Source organism: Cupressus sempervirens, chromosome 7 (genome assembly GCF_028749045.1).
Source record: "Cupressus sempervirens isolate cs-2001-9-10 chromosome 7, ASM2874904v1, whole genome shotgun sequence".
Lineage (NCBI taxonomy): Eukaryota > Viridiplantae > Streptophyta > Pinopsida > Cupressales > Cupressaceae > Cupressus > Cupressus sempervirens.
Genome location: NC_143124.1, coordinates 566,999,991 through 567,017,160, shown reverse-complemented (window position 1 = coordinate 567,017,160; position 17,170 = coordinate 566,999,991). Strand labels below are relative to the sequence as shown.

General features: G+C 37.0%; 1 pseudogene; it reads right to left on the bottom strand.

Moving 5' to 3' along the window:
- Positions 1 to 16,550, bottom strand: part of LOC149548022 (putative xyloglucan endotransglucosylase/hydrolase protein 10 pseudogene) — a 105,918-nt pseudogene extending 89,368 nt beyond the window's left edge.
- Between the last annotated feature and the right edge of the window lie 620 nt (positions 16,551 to 17,170).

Below are 17,170 nucleotides of genomic sequence, written 5' to 3'. Positions count from 1 at the left end.
TAAAACTTGATTATGGTAAAATCTTTGTCAGTGGTATTACTGCATGATAGCTCTCATCCAGTACCCTTGTGGTGTGTCAAATCCTAGTTCTCATGCTAGGAAACCTTCTGAGGAAGTTTATCATTCACTTGCCAAATAAAATTCCCTTACTAAAAACTATGTTTTAGTGGCCAAAATCATTTATATCCATTGTCTCAAGGGGTCACCCATGCTTGTGAAGACATCCTACATTCTCACAGTCCTTAGTAGAGACAATAGTCCCTTGGGAAGTCATGCCCCTTGGGAAGCAGATCTTGGTAGCCTTGAGAAGTGAGTGCATTGTAAGGGGGAGCCTATGGTGCCAATATCCTAAGTTTTTTGCTCTAGATAACTGCATTTGAACTTTAGTTCAAGTAGGAATGCATTGGATACAATCCTAAAGCCTAGGTTGTGGTGTGACTATTCACTTTTAACAACTATTCTTGTCTTAATGTGTCTTGTGTGTGTGTAAAACACTAGTCAAGATAAAAGAAAATTTACAAATTTACACCTTGAAAATTGTTAAAACCTTTTCAAAACATCAAACACTATCAAAACATTACAACCTTGGTCAAAAATTTGCAAACTTTGGTCCAATACATTCAAGATTTGGAAAACATGGCAACTTGGGATCCCAAACATGCTTGCCATAACATAGATTTCATCCTTTCATGGAACCCACTTGCATTCACCCTATTTTGAACCCCATAAATGAATCATATAGCTTCATCTTGCACGTTTTAGCCCTCACTTATTATCCCTCATCTTTTAGATTGCATTCATTCGGGTTTAGTGTGCATCCTTTAGTCATTGCATTTCAACCTCAAAATCTGCACTTTGCATCTTCCATCTTGCATCTTTGCATACCCAACCTTCATCTTACAAAATTTAACCATAATTTTGGGTGTCCTAAAAATATTTCTAAACTTCATTCTGGTCTTAGCATTTTCCTTTTTTGTTTAGCTCACTGTGACATCAATCTGGAAACCCTAGCGCTTAGAATTGCCTTAGTTTTAGCCCAATTTACCAACTACGCCTTGAAACTACCAACTATGTGCATAATAGCCCCAAATGCACGATAGGAATAGTTGGTATTTTCTAAGAACACTTGGTGGTTTGAGGACCCAATTTGGGCTTCCAAACAACATTTAGAGACTTCAGAGGTGTCCTTAGGTACTTGGATAGGTCCCCTTGTATTAGCATGCCTTGATCTACATTCTACACCTCCTAACCTTCGTTGTCTTCACTTAGTTAATCATTCCTTAGGTCATAACCTTCATTCTAAATCTTCTAATCCATGATAATATCAACCCCAGTTTCCTAGCTCTTTAGTAGAACAACTTGGCAAGCACCCAGCTTAGAATCAACAACCATTCAACCTAGTCTTCCAACTATGCCATGAAACTGCCTACTACACCCAAACTAGCCTCAACTATAGAATAGGCATATTTGGTACTATTGAAATGCACTTGGTGCTATAAAAGTGTATTTTGGCACCTATATGACCATTTTGGGCCTCCAAACTACATTTTGGAACTCTAAAACTGCATTTAGAAGCCTTTGTACATCCTCATTCTGCATTTGACCCAAATCAACATCCTGCACCCAAAATCTCATTTTGCATCTTAGGACCTTTTCATATTGCATATCTACTCAGCATAACCATCATTTTGAGCCCCCTAAACACCATTTTGATCCCAAAACCTTTGAATTTAGTCAAAAATTTGAACAAAGTATGAGTCCTAGAGTATCTCCTACTGTTGATGGATGATGGATCTTGACTAGTCCTTTTGTCTTTTCTTATCATTTTCTTTGGTCAAGATCTATCTATATCTTGATATATTTTATGTTGTCATCTTTATCAACTTGATCTTTTTTTCTTTTATAACTTTTTGGTCAAGACCCAAAGTCCATATTCACAAAGTTAAACTCCTAGACAAAATACTTTCCAAACATTTCATCTAAGTTCAAAACCTTGCATATACCCTTATCATTAGCATGATCATATTTCTAGTGTCCTTAAACATAATTTTGACTTACCTTAGTGGTATATTCCACCTCATTTTGCATTTTTCAAAACCCTAACATCATTCCCACTATCAAACCCTATCAACTTGAATATTAACCAACTTGTCTCCATGATCACTTATCCTCACTTTGCATAATCCAAACATCATTATCAACCTTAGCCCACCATCTCTCGTATAGTCCACCTTGCATACACTAACCTCTAACATCATTTCCATGTCCAAATTTTAACCCTAATCTTCATTTTGCATGACATAGGGTCATTTTCATCTCCTTTAGTCAAACTTCAAAGCGTCATTCACATTTGCATTTGCATAGTTTCCCTAGGACAATTGCATCTTGCATACCAAAAACCTACTTCATTTGGAAATTTCCTAGGTTTCATAACATCCCTAAACACCTAAAATTCCAAAAAAACTCATATCTTGCATACCCACATCCTAATTATCAAGTTTTGAACTATTTTACCAACTGCACACTTTAGGTGCGCAGTTGGTAGTTTTAGTGTGCAGTTGGTAGTTTCAAAGTGCACTTGGTAATTAGGTATCTCATCTTAAGTTCTAGAACCCTAATTTTCACTTCCATAGCCTTCATTGCATCCCAAAACCTTGGAAAACACTCAAAATCACTCAACTCATTCATATTCTGCATTTTAATCACCCCAGAATCTCTGTTTACCAACTGCATACCTTCTACTTACCAACTGCTTACCTTCAGGACCCCAAATGCACCAAGGGTGTATTTGGTACTTTCTGAGCATGGTTGGTAGTTTAGGTGTGCACTTGGGAGGTAGGGAGTCCATTTAGGTTTTCCTCCACCAGATCTGCATCCTTAGGTATCATGCCAGCACTCACTAGGACACAATCAGCTCAAAGACTAGAAGAACTTTATCAACCCTTTTTTTTGAGGTGTCAACACAGCCAAAACCTCATCCAAGACAAAAGAAGGGAAAGAAAACCCAACAAGAATTTTAAGAAGACCAAATTGGGGCATCACAACCATTACTTGCAGACCCCTTAAACATGTATCTGCAAGATCACCATAATCAAGAGATGACACAACAAACCCTAAGAAATTTACCTACTCTGAGACTTCCTTCAAACACTTCCCCTACACATGGGATGGTTCAATGGAGTCCTAACTTTGAACCTATATTCATATCGATACCACCTAGAGGTGGAAGTGTACCGACCACACCTAAGGATGAACAAACACACTCCTTTGAATTCAATAAACCCAACATAAGTACCTTCAACCCTAATACATTAAACACACAACAAGGTACTATATACCTAAGTGATGACTCCAGCATTTATTACATCATTGATGAAGAAATGGCTAGGGAATGTCAAGACAAAAATTTCTACAAAAACTTCAAACTTTTGGTAGCCCAAGAAATTGTCAAATTCAACCCAAACTTGGAGGGGTCTAAGTCCAAACATCAAACCAACACAAAAATTGAAAACATACATCCCATGATCAATTTGGACTTAGATAAGGGAAAACAACCTTTTGAGTTTTCAAACATAATAATGGCACCTATAAGGTCCCATCAAGAATCAACCATCGAAATCCTCCAAAGTACATCTGAACACATCAACATTATTCCTTTGTTTGATGAACCTCAACCAATGAAGGGAAACAAGACTCTTCCTAAATATCCCAAGAGGATGTTAAGACTTGACCTTAATTACATGATGCAAAAACAAGACATGCCTAAAGGGACTTGTACTCTAGGGATACCAAACATACCTCCTTTGGAGGAAAATCAACAAAGTGCACCTTTGCTCCTAACTCTACCAAGTGTTATGACATCAAATGTTATGGAGCCTCCCACGAATACACCATGTGAAACATCAATTGAAACAATCCCTATTGCCACACAAAGGAGAAGTCTTTTTTTCATTACACCTATTCCCAAAAGGAACTCATCTCATTGTCAAATCAATATGATGTCCCAAGGAGAAACCTCTAACACACAAAGGTGCCAAAATGACAATACCAACATGATGATCAATTCTCAAAGACATAACCAACTACCTCAACAACATCAGCCTACAATAGTGCAAGGACTTAATGTTTACAACACACTTTCAAATCAACATCAAACACAACAACAACCTCAAGTGGTGAAAGAATCCAACATTCCTAATACACAATCCAATGTAAACCCACTTGACTTACATGCAATGTATCAACAACAATTCCAACAACAATTCCAACAACAACAAGCTTTGTTCAATAAACAACAAGAGCAACTCAAACAATAGTTGAAATACCAAAGATGCTTCAAGAAACAAATTATGTATCAATAATGTTTGTTACAATAGAATCACATGCCACAACAACCCCAACAAATACCTCTACAACAAAAATCACATACATGGTCTCACATGCAACCAGTAGAGGTATCCCAACAACAACCACAACAAATGGCACAATAAAAACACATGGTACATCAATCATAGTCAATACCACAACAAGTGTCACATCAAATACCACAAAAAGTACCCCAACATGTATCACAATAGGGACCCTTTTGTCTTTGAGGTACTAACATACCTCCACCACCTAGTGACACATCACTAGACTCATCAGACACAAAAATGTCAGAACCAAGTAGACATAGTTCTCCCCATAGTAAAGAGTCTACTCATAGACACAAAATACTTGGAGGGAAGACTATTATGCAAAACCATAATGAAGAGTTATTACAACAATTCAAACAACTTTGCAAACAAGTCGAGGCATTGGGAGTCCAAAAGAAATAGGCTCTATATACAGAAAGGGACCTACATCCTAATCCATTTGATAAAAGTATGTATATGCCTCCATTCGCAAAACACTTTGAGGCTCCAAGGAAAAGGTAACCCTATTGATCACATCTAAGAATTATGTGCCTCTTGTACTGAACTCATCGATGAGCCCATCTACCTCATGAGATTGTTCCCTCGTTCTCTAGGTGGGCCCGCACTTGAATGGTACTCCAAACTTCCTAGTACTATCAAATCTTGGTCAGAGCTAGTAGACAAGTTCATCTCTCACTTTTCCTTTAACATTACAAATGAGGTGACACTCTTTGATTTGTGCTTAACTAAACAAAAGATAGGAGAACCATTTATCACATTCTTACTATGCTGGAGAAACTTAGTTAGTCAATGTTCATTAGACATTCCTGAAGAACAACAACTTAACTTGTGCATTGAAAAGTTAGTCCCCAACTTAATGTATGAACTCAAAATCAAAATTCCAAGCACCATTTCTAAACTGATGAAAAAAGGGGCTAGTATTAAAGATGCTCTTATTCATAAGGGAGTCCTCAAGAAAAATAAGGAAAACACAAACACCAACTCCTCTAATGACAAGGAAATTTTTTTCTCCAAAAACAAGAATGTGACCAATGATGAAATTTTGGATGCACATACAATTAGCACAACACAACCTCAATTGACTTTGAAAGGTGCAAACCCTATTAATTCACAAACTCCCAATCAATCATCACCCCCACAATAGAAAATTGAGACTTCCATGCAAGATGGATGTAGGAGACATCCTAGAACCAAAGATATAAAATTCACACCATTAAGGATACCTCTTGAGACTAAACTTCAACAATTGCTCAATAATAACTTCATGTAGTTAGCCCCAGTCAAAGATGAGCCACTAACTAAAGCTTCTTGGTGGGATAACAAAAAATTCTATGATTACCACCACACCAAAGGAAATAAGACCTCATCATGTTTCCAACTAAAGCATGCAATACAAGACCTTATTGATGATGGTGTAATCACAATTGATCTATCACTCCTAGCATCCAACTCTGATCACACTATCTTCAAAGATCATTTGGGTAATCATGACAAAGAGAAACCCTCCAGTTCAAACTCAAACTCACAAGGTAATGTGAATTACACATGCATTGGATATGACTATAACATCAATTGTTTCAATGAGTATGATTCTTGCATATCCATATTCACCTTAAAGGCTAAAGACCCTTGTTGCACTTTCACCACATGCCACACCAAGATCACCCTACCTGGAGCTCCATCTAGACCTACTACCTCTATTAGACCTACACCCCCTAGTAGACATGTTGCTCCTACGTCATTTAATTATGGCCTTGTTGAATAGCTTAGCAAGACCCTTGCACAAATATCCATCTTGGACCTACTGCATGCATCTCCTCAACATCAGAAGATCTTGGACCAAGCCCTTAAAGAGTCAGTAGTCCTAGATAACATCAGTGTTTCCCAGTTCCAAGCCATGGTTGGGAACCTATCTAAATCACAACATATCACCTTTTCCCCTCAGGATATTCCTAAAGATACACCCAACCACAATGATCCTCTTCACCTTTAAGTCTTTGTCCATAATGTTAAGGTCAGACATGCCTTGATAGATGGAAGAGTAGGGTTACATATCTATACACTTAAAGTTGTCAAGGATTTGGGATATTTTGAAGACAATGTGGATCCTTCTCAAAGAATCACAATAAAAGCCTATGATGATGGTGAACACTTCTCCAAGGGCATCATCATATTACCCATAAGAGTTGGTCCAGCTACTGAAGACACATTATTCTAGGTCCTAGAAATTGAAATGAACTACAACATGATACTAGGATGCCCTTGGATCCATGCTATGAAAGTAGTTCCATCTACATATCATCAATGTCTAAATTTTTCCTACAACAATGTGGAGGTTACCATCCTTGGTGATCCAAATCCTTTCCAATCTTTTGTTAATCTAAAGATGCTACTACATACCAAATTCTAGCAAACAATGAAGCACAACTCATAGATTCTTCTAAATATGTGGATGTTGATATAATCCTTAGTAAGGCCAAGGAAAAGCTAAATATTAAAGACAACAAGTGTGGAGAATACTTTGTCTCCAATATCCCACATTAGGGAGTCACCACAGTTTCCCCAATCTTATAGTAAATCACAACTATTTCAAGACCAACACTCTGAGATCATTACACAAAATGTCACTTCTATCAATGAGAATACATCTGTGTGTATTGAGAAAGAAAAAGTAGAAAAAAATGCACTTTTGTACCTTCTAACAAGTATAGACCTGGGTTTATTATCATGCATAAACAAGGCTATGATGGCTATAGTGGTCTTGAATGTTAGAAACAAGGAATTATTGAACCTATCACTACAAAAATACAACCTCCTAGTTTAGGGCTTGGATTTAAACCATTATGAATAGGTCCTCCTAGTACCACAGTACCTATGTGTAAGACTATAGATGTTTTGAATGATGAAAAGGCATCTGACGATATCCAACCTAAAACCAATAGTCTTCTAGCTTCTAAGCATGACCCCAAATGTACCACTAAATTACATATCCATATATATACCTTCAACCAAAGCCAATTTAACATTGATGATGAAATCCCCTTAAGTTATCCTGAACTATTAGATTGGGACCAACATGGACCGCTGATTTTTGATTGATTCAAAAATGATGATGCTCTCGCAATAGACTTTGAAATCTGTGAAGGCATTAAAATTAGTGATCATAGAGAAGCAATTTCTCCTAATGAGAATCATTGGCATATTTTGGGGAGCCAATTCCACCTTCTAGTTGCAAAGAAAAAAAAAGAAAAAAATGACAAGAATAGGTCTCTTGGTGAAAACCAAAAGGCACCATTAGACCATGACAAATCAAAAGCTAAGAAGCTCTTGAGGATACAAAATGAAAAAGATGATGCCATGAATATTAGTGTTCCATTGTTCAACATGTCATGAAGTCTTTTTTAGCACTCCCAATCTTCCTTTATGAGGGGAACTATTGGTCTCAATCCTCCCAATCCTCCTTATATCCAGTTGTTTATCCCCCAATATTACTACCTAACTTATTTGATAACCAAAATACAACCTCTCTCCAACAAGCCTTTGAGCATGTTATCATCAATGACATCATACAAAACATATTCATTGACTCATTTATCCTCAGATGCCTTGATTCACAAGAAGCAAAACTGTTGGAAATCTAATTGAAAAGATCAATATCAAAGAGGGAAATTGTTGAAAAGAAGGAAGATGGTTGATAAAGAATATTTGCAATCATTGTTTTTCCATTGATATCTAACCTACTATTTACTAGAATGAAAATTGATTATAAGATCCAAGTACTATCACTTAGTTGATTGATGAAGAGGATTTAATCAACAAGATGTAATAAAAGCACCTAAGAGAAAGGTTGAGTTATGGTTTTGTAATGAAGTACAAGGATCAGTTAAGACAATGGTTAAATGATGTATTGATAATATAATTGAAGATACAAAGGTTGGCCACACTTAGAAATAGTGGAAGAATAAGTTGTAATGAGGTTGACTGCAAAGCTTAACTAAGTTCATTAGTGAGTGCCGAGCAAGCTAGTTCAAGCTAAGCAATTTTTTAGTTAGAGCCAAGAAAATACAAAATCTAGCATGTGATGAGTGATATAGAAGGAGCCAAGCATATTTAGATGCCGAGCATTAGAAAAATTTAGTGGATGCTGAGTAAATCCACAGTAGGTGTCAAGCATCAGTAAAACATAGTTGATGTCAAGTAACACAGTATGTGTCGAGCACCAAAATTTTAATAGTGTTAAGCTACTACATTATTTGAAAAGTCAAAGATTTGCCAGATCTAAGCTAAGAAGTTTGTTACCTTAAATTTTGTGAACCAGTTGGAGGATAAGGATGATGAGCTGGTGGCACATAACTTTAGATAAACCATTTTTAACAAATTTAAGAGGATTCTTAAAGATGTTTCTAGAAGGAACAAAATATGGGTTAGATTCAATGAATCCTACCTAATCCATTCAAACTGAAATTAAAGGAGGCAAGAATTGAGTGGGAAAAGAAATTATAGACTTCTATTTAAGGAGTCACAGGCCAAGAAGCTAGAGCTACTAGTGTGCCAAATTATGAAGTAGTTGAAAGGTGTCAAGAAGAACGTATCAAGGAGAAAAAGAAGTATAACGAATAGAGACTCTACTTCAATAAGTGGTTAGAGAGAAGATTGGACTGGTACATCGAGCATGGAGACTCAAGGAGACAAAGCTTGAAAGAGGAGGAGAAGTTGTTAGAACTGAAGAGAGTGAAAGTTAGGCAAATGTTATGAGCTGAACAGAGACCTGAAATCTGCAAGATAAGTTGTGGACTGTAATCAGGTCAAAACCCCTTATTGTTACTCTTTAGCAATTGTATCAGTTAGGGTAAAAAAAATCCTATGGACTTAGGATGGTTTACTAGTCGTTTGTAAATCCTTTAACAGGATGACATTCCAAGTGAATGTTCTAAAGTCTTCTAACCAAGCCCACTTCTAATAGGGTGGTTAAATCCTTTAACTAGGTCACATTTAATAGTGTGTTGTAGCCTTTAACAAGGCAGGCCTTTTACAGGGCATCACTTCAAAAGAGTGAGAATTAAGTAGAATGTTACTGGTGGTTTTTCCCAAATTGGGTTTCTACATAAATCACTGTGTTATGTGTTGATTCTTCATGTGTTATGCTTGCATGTTGATTTATAGTAACTTGCTAAGTACGAAAGTTTTATGCTTGGATGAATGAACAATTTAATAGGATCCCTTTACTTGATGAAAAAGATTTATTGGGACATTTGGAACTTGAATAACTAATTCACCCCCCCCCCCCCTCTTAGTTATTCTAAAGTATTTCTAACAATTGGTATTAGAGCCATCTATTGATTTAGTTTAAAGGTACTAGAAGTAGGAAGATCAAGATGTCCAAGAGAGAAAATCCCAAGCTCAACAAAGATAATTTCATTGCATTGCAAAGCCTAATGAAACTGCACCTAGGATTAATAGGTGACTACACAAAAACCTCAATTAGAGTGGAACATGTAGACCTAGCTGGACCCCTTACTATATATGATTTGAACAAAAGGAAGGAGCACAATTAGGCAATGTTGGAGATTGCCTCTGCACTCAATTATGTTGAATTTGATGACATCAAGGGATGTGACTCTACATTCAAGATGTGGAAATCCTTGTTAGATACATATGGAGGAGATTAGAATGTCCAAAGAGAAAAATGAGAAAGCCTTAGAGGAAATTTTGATGACATGAGAATGGAGGAAGGTGAGAATTTTGCTCAATATGCCTCTAGAATGAAACAAGTATTAAGTGCAATAAGAATTTTAGGTGATCATTTGGAAAAAGACACTATCAATAGAAAATACTTAAGAACCCTACTTCCCATCTATTCTATTAGAGTTTCGGCCATCCAAGAACTAAGGTGTGTACTAGGAAACACACTAACCTTTGAAGGTATAGTGGGAAAACTCATTGCATTTGAGTTATCCAACTTTGATAACTACAAACCTAAGAATCTTGAATCTACTTTCTATACACTTGATTTGTGTCACACTCTAAACCATTCTATCCAAACGATTCCATGAGTTGGAATGTTTGGATGCCGGCTTAGAGCTCCCTATCCATAGAGTGCAAGAAGCTAGTATTCAAACATGAAGGCTCTCAGCCAAGCTTAGGTAAGTGATTAAATTAATTTAGCCAAAATGTTGAAAAGGGGGCTAATAGTCTAGATGACCATTTTTAGGTGATTACATCTGCCCCTCTTTGACTAATGCATGATCAATCTAGGAACACATTATGTCAAAGAAAATAGAAAGCCAAGTAGGTAGTGATAGATATAGATATCTAATTTCAAAGAATGAAATGTAGAAATAGATAGCAAATCCTGAATGCACAACCTGATAGCAGTAATAATGAACACTAGGAAGATGATGTTAGGATCTAAAAAGAATTCTAACACCTAGCAAAGCGAATCGATCGAGAGCAAGTGATAAGGTCAAACAAATGCTCCTAAGAAATAGATAGCTATAACAATCAGCAATAGAGTATTTCTGCCCCCTCAGGATCAAAATTGAAATGAGGTAAGAGGAGGCAAAAACTAGCTAGACATGAGAAAATCAAGATATAGCAATGTCTAATATGATAGATAAATGATTAGAACCCAAGAATGACTAGAGTTGACCTTGAAGGATATAGCATAAAAATTAGGTCAAATCTAGTAGAAAGATGATTTAGATGTGAAAAGGTGACTAGAAGTAGATATGAAGCATAGAAATGATAAAGACATGAAGAAATGAAGATGCCCCAGTGATAATTCAAAGATTAGACCTCAAATGGTCAACTAACTGCTCAAAAGAAGGTAAAATTTTAAAATGCGATTTTGACCATCAAGATGAACTCGGATTTTGATTTCGATCCCAAAAATGGATCTAGGACGTTGAAATCATTTAAGAGGTCAAAAATTTATATAATGTGATGATAAGATAGAAAAGAGGTCAAAACTATATTGGCAAGTGAATAATCTACCTCTCTAGTTTGGACATCAAGTTATCTTGTGTCACCTTATTAGCTTCCTCTAGTCTCCTTCATGCTTGATTATCTATCTACTACTATGGCATTCAAAGCTTTTGCTACCAAACCTCAACCAAATCTAGATGATCATGATATCCTTCATGTCACTAAAGAGTTTCAAGATCTATATGCACAATACAAAGAACTAGAAGAGACAAATGATCTTTCTTACCTTCATCTCTCTAAGCGCATGACAGAAATGAAGTCTAAACTTGAGAAAAGGTTAGAGGAGAAGATTGCATCATTACATGAATCTTCCTTAAGGTCTTTACATGCATGTGAGTCACCTTCTTTGAGGTCATCCTCTTCTTCTAGGTCTACATGCTCTACTTCAAGACATCAAATGTCTTCATCTTCTAGATCTAAAGACCTCTTTAGAGAACAAGCAAGTGATACCTCCTTTGAGCCTATGCTAAAATTTCATGATGGACCTATCTTTGACCAAGATAATGATGAAGACATGGATGCATACCATTCATTTGAGAAACAACAAAAGGACTCTAGACATACTTCTAATAGAATTTTTTCTCCCTTGGAAGATGCTTATGATGACACTTTGCAAAAACTTCTTGGCAATAAGATCATCATGTTACCTAAGTCTAGCTCATATGGAAACCCATTCTTGGATATATATTGTGCTTATCATCAACATAATGACCATGCTACTTCTGATTGTATAGAGCTTAAACATAAAATCCAAGATCTCATTGATGATGAGATTGTTGATCTTGGAACCTCTAGTGACTCATGTGCTGAGGATACTTTTCTTGAGAAAGATCATATTAATGAACCTATGTCTAGTGATGGTTTCCTTGATACCTCCACTTCTTCCAACACTCATGCAGCTCCCAACACTTCAAATCTTTCCAACATGCCTCCATCAAACAAAAAACCTAGTGCTTTCCATATGCAATATGTGTACCCTCAAGGGCTACTTCTAAAAGAAACTCAAGCTAACCTTCACTTGGTTGCAAACCTTTTCCATGCCACTAATCCTAAATATCCTCAACCTTTATGCACTACTATGCCTAATCCAAGCACTACTCCATTCACTCTTCATTCTTCCTTGTCCTTAGAAGTGGCTCCATGTCAAGAGGAATCTCAAAAAGAAAAAGCTATAAATTTCAAGAAAGATCAAGATCAAGCACCCTTTCATCTCTTTCAAAATTTTTCCCCTCCATATCCTATATCTTTTCCACCTCCTAAGTATGATGAAGATACCACTTCCATTATCTCCCTTGAGCTTACTGAAAATTATGAGAAAAGTTCTCTTCATATGCTATACAAAGCTACTTGTCAAGATCAAAGCATCCCCTCATGTTCTACTTCTCCACATCCACTTCAAAATTGTGCTCAAGCTTCAAGTGCTTCTGTTAAAAATGTTGTTCCTATCAAAGGTAATTATGAGTCTATTGATGGCTTTGACCATGTTGCTCATTCTAAAGATGTTGATATCCCTTCCCACTATCCCTTTGCATCTTCTAAATATATCCTTGGTCCTTATCCATCTAAGATAAAGCATTCAAACCTTCCATCCATATTGGGGCCTTATGTTCCTCCATCTCCTAAATTCACTCCTAGCTCATTCCATAGCTTTGCTATAATACCTCAAGATCAACAAAGACACTCATCCTTGATGAATTTTCACCCATCTATATATCTAAACTAGTCATATCATCCTTATTCATCCACAAATCCCAAGTCCTTTGGAAGTGAGAATAAACATAAGAATCCATTGAAAAAGAAAGATCACTATATCTCGTCTAATCGACATGTGAATGCTAAGAAGGAGAATGCACAAAAGAGACCGCAAAGGTCAACTACTCAAAGAGCTAAACCAAAGAAAATATGGGTTCCTAAATCCATCAAGAACCCAAAGACCAAGGAAAATCTAAAGCTATGTGGATTCCCAAGTCTCTTTTAAAAGACTTGAATATTGAAAATATTTCAAAGTTGACATTCAAGCTTCCAAAGGTTTCCATTCCATCTTCTTCCAAAAATCTTCCTAAAATTATTCCAAAGCCTTCCACTCCACTTTTTTCCAAATCTCTTCTACCACCTCATACATCTAGACCTCAAGCTACTTCATCCATGATTCCTCCATCATTACAATACCCTTCAAGGTGTGTGTCAATGTTGATCTTGTACAATATTTCAACTACCCTCATGAAATCCTCTAAAGCTTACACTAACTTTCTATACATGAACTATTATCCTCCATATACTCTTCCTACTACCATTTCTCTTTCATCACCCTATCAACATCTTTGAGCATACCTTTCTATGGTCTTGTCTTATCATGACTTATATTTTCTATAGGAGCATTATCTACATTCAAACAGCTTCAGCTCTTTCTAAAAAAAAAAATTTTAAAAGAAGAAAAAATAGAAAAAATGAGAAAAATGAAAATGTGCCTTAGTGAAAACCACTTCTTGTGGCACCTTGGTAGCAAAAGTAAAGAGAAAAAAATTTATCCTATGGTGAAAACTACTTCTTGTGGCACCTTAGATAAGTACCATGATGAAAACCTGGCAAACAGGAATCATGCGTAATTCTTCCATTATCCATCTATCCCCTCTTCTCTCTTTGATCTTGACAATGTTGAGCTATCTTTGCATATTGGCTATCTTATCCACCAGATTTTCTATTGTGCTCCCCCATTCACTCATAGCCTCTATCTTGAGCTTTATTCTTATTTCTCTATCCCATTGGTATACTATCTAGTTGACCCCTTGGTCTTGATCATAATAAATGAAACATGGTTCTCATAGGTCTCTTGACATGGCTACTCTTTTGGACTACACACTTCATGCTATCTCACTTGTTGGCTTCATTGCTTATCCTACATGCTATCTTTCTCATTACTTCCATTGCTTATCCAAAATATGCTTCATATGACTATTTCACCTCTTTCCCTAGCTTGGGTACTCTTGAGGAGTTAGTCCTTGAGGATTACTTTCACTTGCTTCATACTCTTTTTTCATCCATCTTTGCTTATCCATTGGCTCGTTGCTCCATCATATCCTATACCTTGCTAGACATTGGGAGAAAATGATGTGATCTTGCTTGAGAACTAGTGATATCTAAAACCTTCTAAAAAATTCCAAAAAAAATCATATATGATCCTGAAAAAAATCCAAAAATCAGAAAATGTCTTGAAAAAATTATCATCTTAGTGAGAACCTAGCAATAGGTGCTTTGATGTATCACCAAAAAAAAAATTCAAAAATACAAAAAATACAAAAAAATTTTAAAAAGTCCTGAAAAAATTTGTCAAGTAGTGAAAACCTGGAAACAGGGGCTACTAGAAACCCTCGCACATATACCTATCAATCTCAATCATCCACTTCGCTACACATTTCCTAGCTTGGAATTGTTTTTTGTCCTTGTCTCGGGGGCATAGTTTCTTAGCCTATTGAGGTATTCTTGTGCATTAGGGTTTCTTGGACAACTCACAAAATAGTGTTTCTCAACACTTCTCCCACTTTGACATCAAGTGTTTCTCAACACTTTTCAGATAGTTTACCTACAGTCTCCGATGTCGCGATATTTCTCACTATCAAAATCAAGTCTTGAAGAAATGGCCAAGTGACTTACACACACACACTTTATACTTAAACAACTAAGTTGTGCTGAACTTTATCTAGTTTGTGTGCTGTCTATGATGATTTATTTTCCATATGTTCCCTCCCTAATAGTCTTTCGAGGATGTCATTGCCTAGAAGACTAAGGGCATGGGACATATTTTCTTGATTTCTGCTTGTGGGTATACTTTGTTTGTCTATAGTGTTGTAAGCATTTATGCTTGTCGTATTCAACATTTTGACTTACAAATGTATCATCCTTGACTATTTTTCAAAATCGCACTCAGGGTTTATCTTGGCACTTATGCCTTGATACAGGTGTAATCTTGCTAAATTAAACTTAAGGAATCTAATCGTGTAGTTATCTTGACTTACATGTCTATGATACTTAGATTGGATTTCCACATACCTATCTAATATCGATCATATTCATATCCTCATAGTTATACTAGTGATGGTTGTATGATCTCATGATGTCCCTAATCAATGCTCAATGATGAAATTAAGAGTCTAAATATTATGAGTTCCTTACTGGTAAACCACTTTGCATAGTAGATTACATTTTAGGTTCATGTCTTTTTTTTCTAGTTGCACATTCCTACACGTGGGAAGAGCTCTCTCTCTTCATCTTTTTCATGGACATATCAGCTAGCTACTTTTATCTTTCACTTCTGCATGTCTTTTCACCTTCTTAATCTTTCGCTACATTTCTTTGCTATCCTGTCATCACAAGGGGTTAATCCAAAATTATCACATATGATCTATCCAAGTTTCACATATTTTCCCAAAAAAACATTTAAGTCTTTACCATCCATATGAGAGATCAAAATCAATACACATGAGCATATACACATACATGAGCTGAAAACAAAATACTAAAATACCACATGAAAGCTGAAAACATACATTTTGAGACAAGTACACAAGAATATCACTAAACCCAGTATCTCATATATATATCAAATGTGTCATGGTACATATACAAATGTGAGATCCAAAATTTGGATATATGTCTCAAAAATACATGAGGTACAATCAAAGCACAGCTATCACTCGATGTCATGTCTAACTACCACTCTCTACGGCTAGTGCTGACCTTGGTGGAGGAGCCTGTCTCATATCTGGTGCCTGCACTGCACCCTTTGATCTGCCTGCTCACTTTGAATAATCAGGAAGACCCTGTTCTGGTGGTACCACACTCCTATACATGGCATAATAATATGCAGCTCGTACACCATGATGCGCTACTTCTTGCCTCGCAGTATCTCACTCTCAACATAGCTCATCTACTCATGCTTGCTTGTCCATCAGCTGTTGATCTCATACTGCAATGGTCACTTGAGCTACCTGTAGCTCTACCACCAAGGCATGGATCCTTACACCCTGCTCCTCTCCTCCTGATGGTTGCTTTGTAGGTGCCTCTACCCTCACCGCTTGCCATCTCCTCATGGGGCACCTCCTCCTCCCCACCATCATCACCATCAGACTCTAATGACTCCTTTGCCTCCTGCATCACCTATGCTCACATCCTCCTCTGCCCTTCTTGGTAACTCTCCCCCTCCATCTGCATGCTGCCTCTCCCCCTCCCTCTCCCTCTGCCTCCTCCTCCTCCTCTGCCATCGCCTCCACCTCCCACTCCTATAGGTGCCACATCTAGATGTGTGAACCAAGGGAATGGGTGTCTTTGCATCTCATAAAGATACCCTAGATCAGCCCCTACATCTTCCACATTTGGGCGATAATCCCAGGGAGTCGCCACTATTGCTACTATATCTTGAACTGATTTTTGATAGTCTAGCATTGGTAGCCATCCCAATCCCTCATCTATGCACATTCAGGCATAGGTCGTGGTCTCCACTGATACCACCTGTCGCTCTGCAAACTGCCGCCATACGCGATTGATCACAAACTGCTCCACAATGTCTGGGCTCTGACCCACCAGCAGTCTGCTATATAGCATGTAGTCTAACTCCCATGAATCTGACCATTGCTAATACTCTCGGTATGATTTCCATGTGAATGTCATCAGCTCATCAAACATGCATCGGTAGTAGGTCACATCTCCACTATGCCTCTATGGGATGAACCCTCTTTAACAAAAAATATAAGGCTTGTTGCGCTCTTGTGGCTACA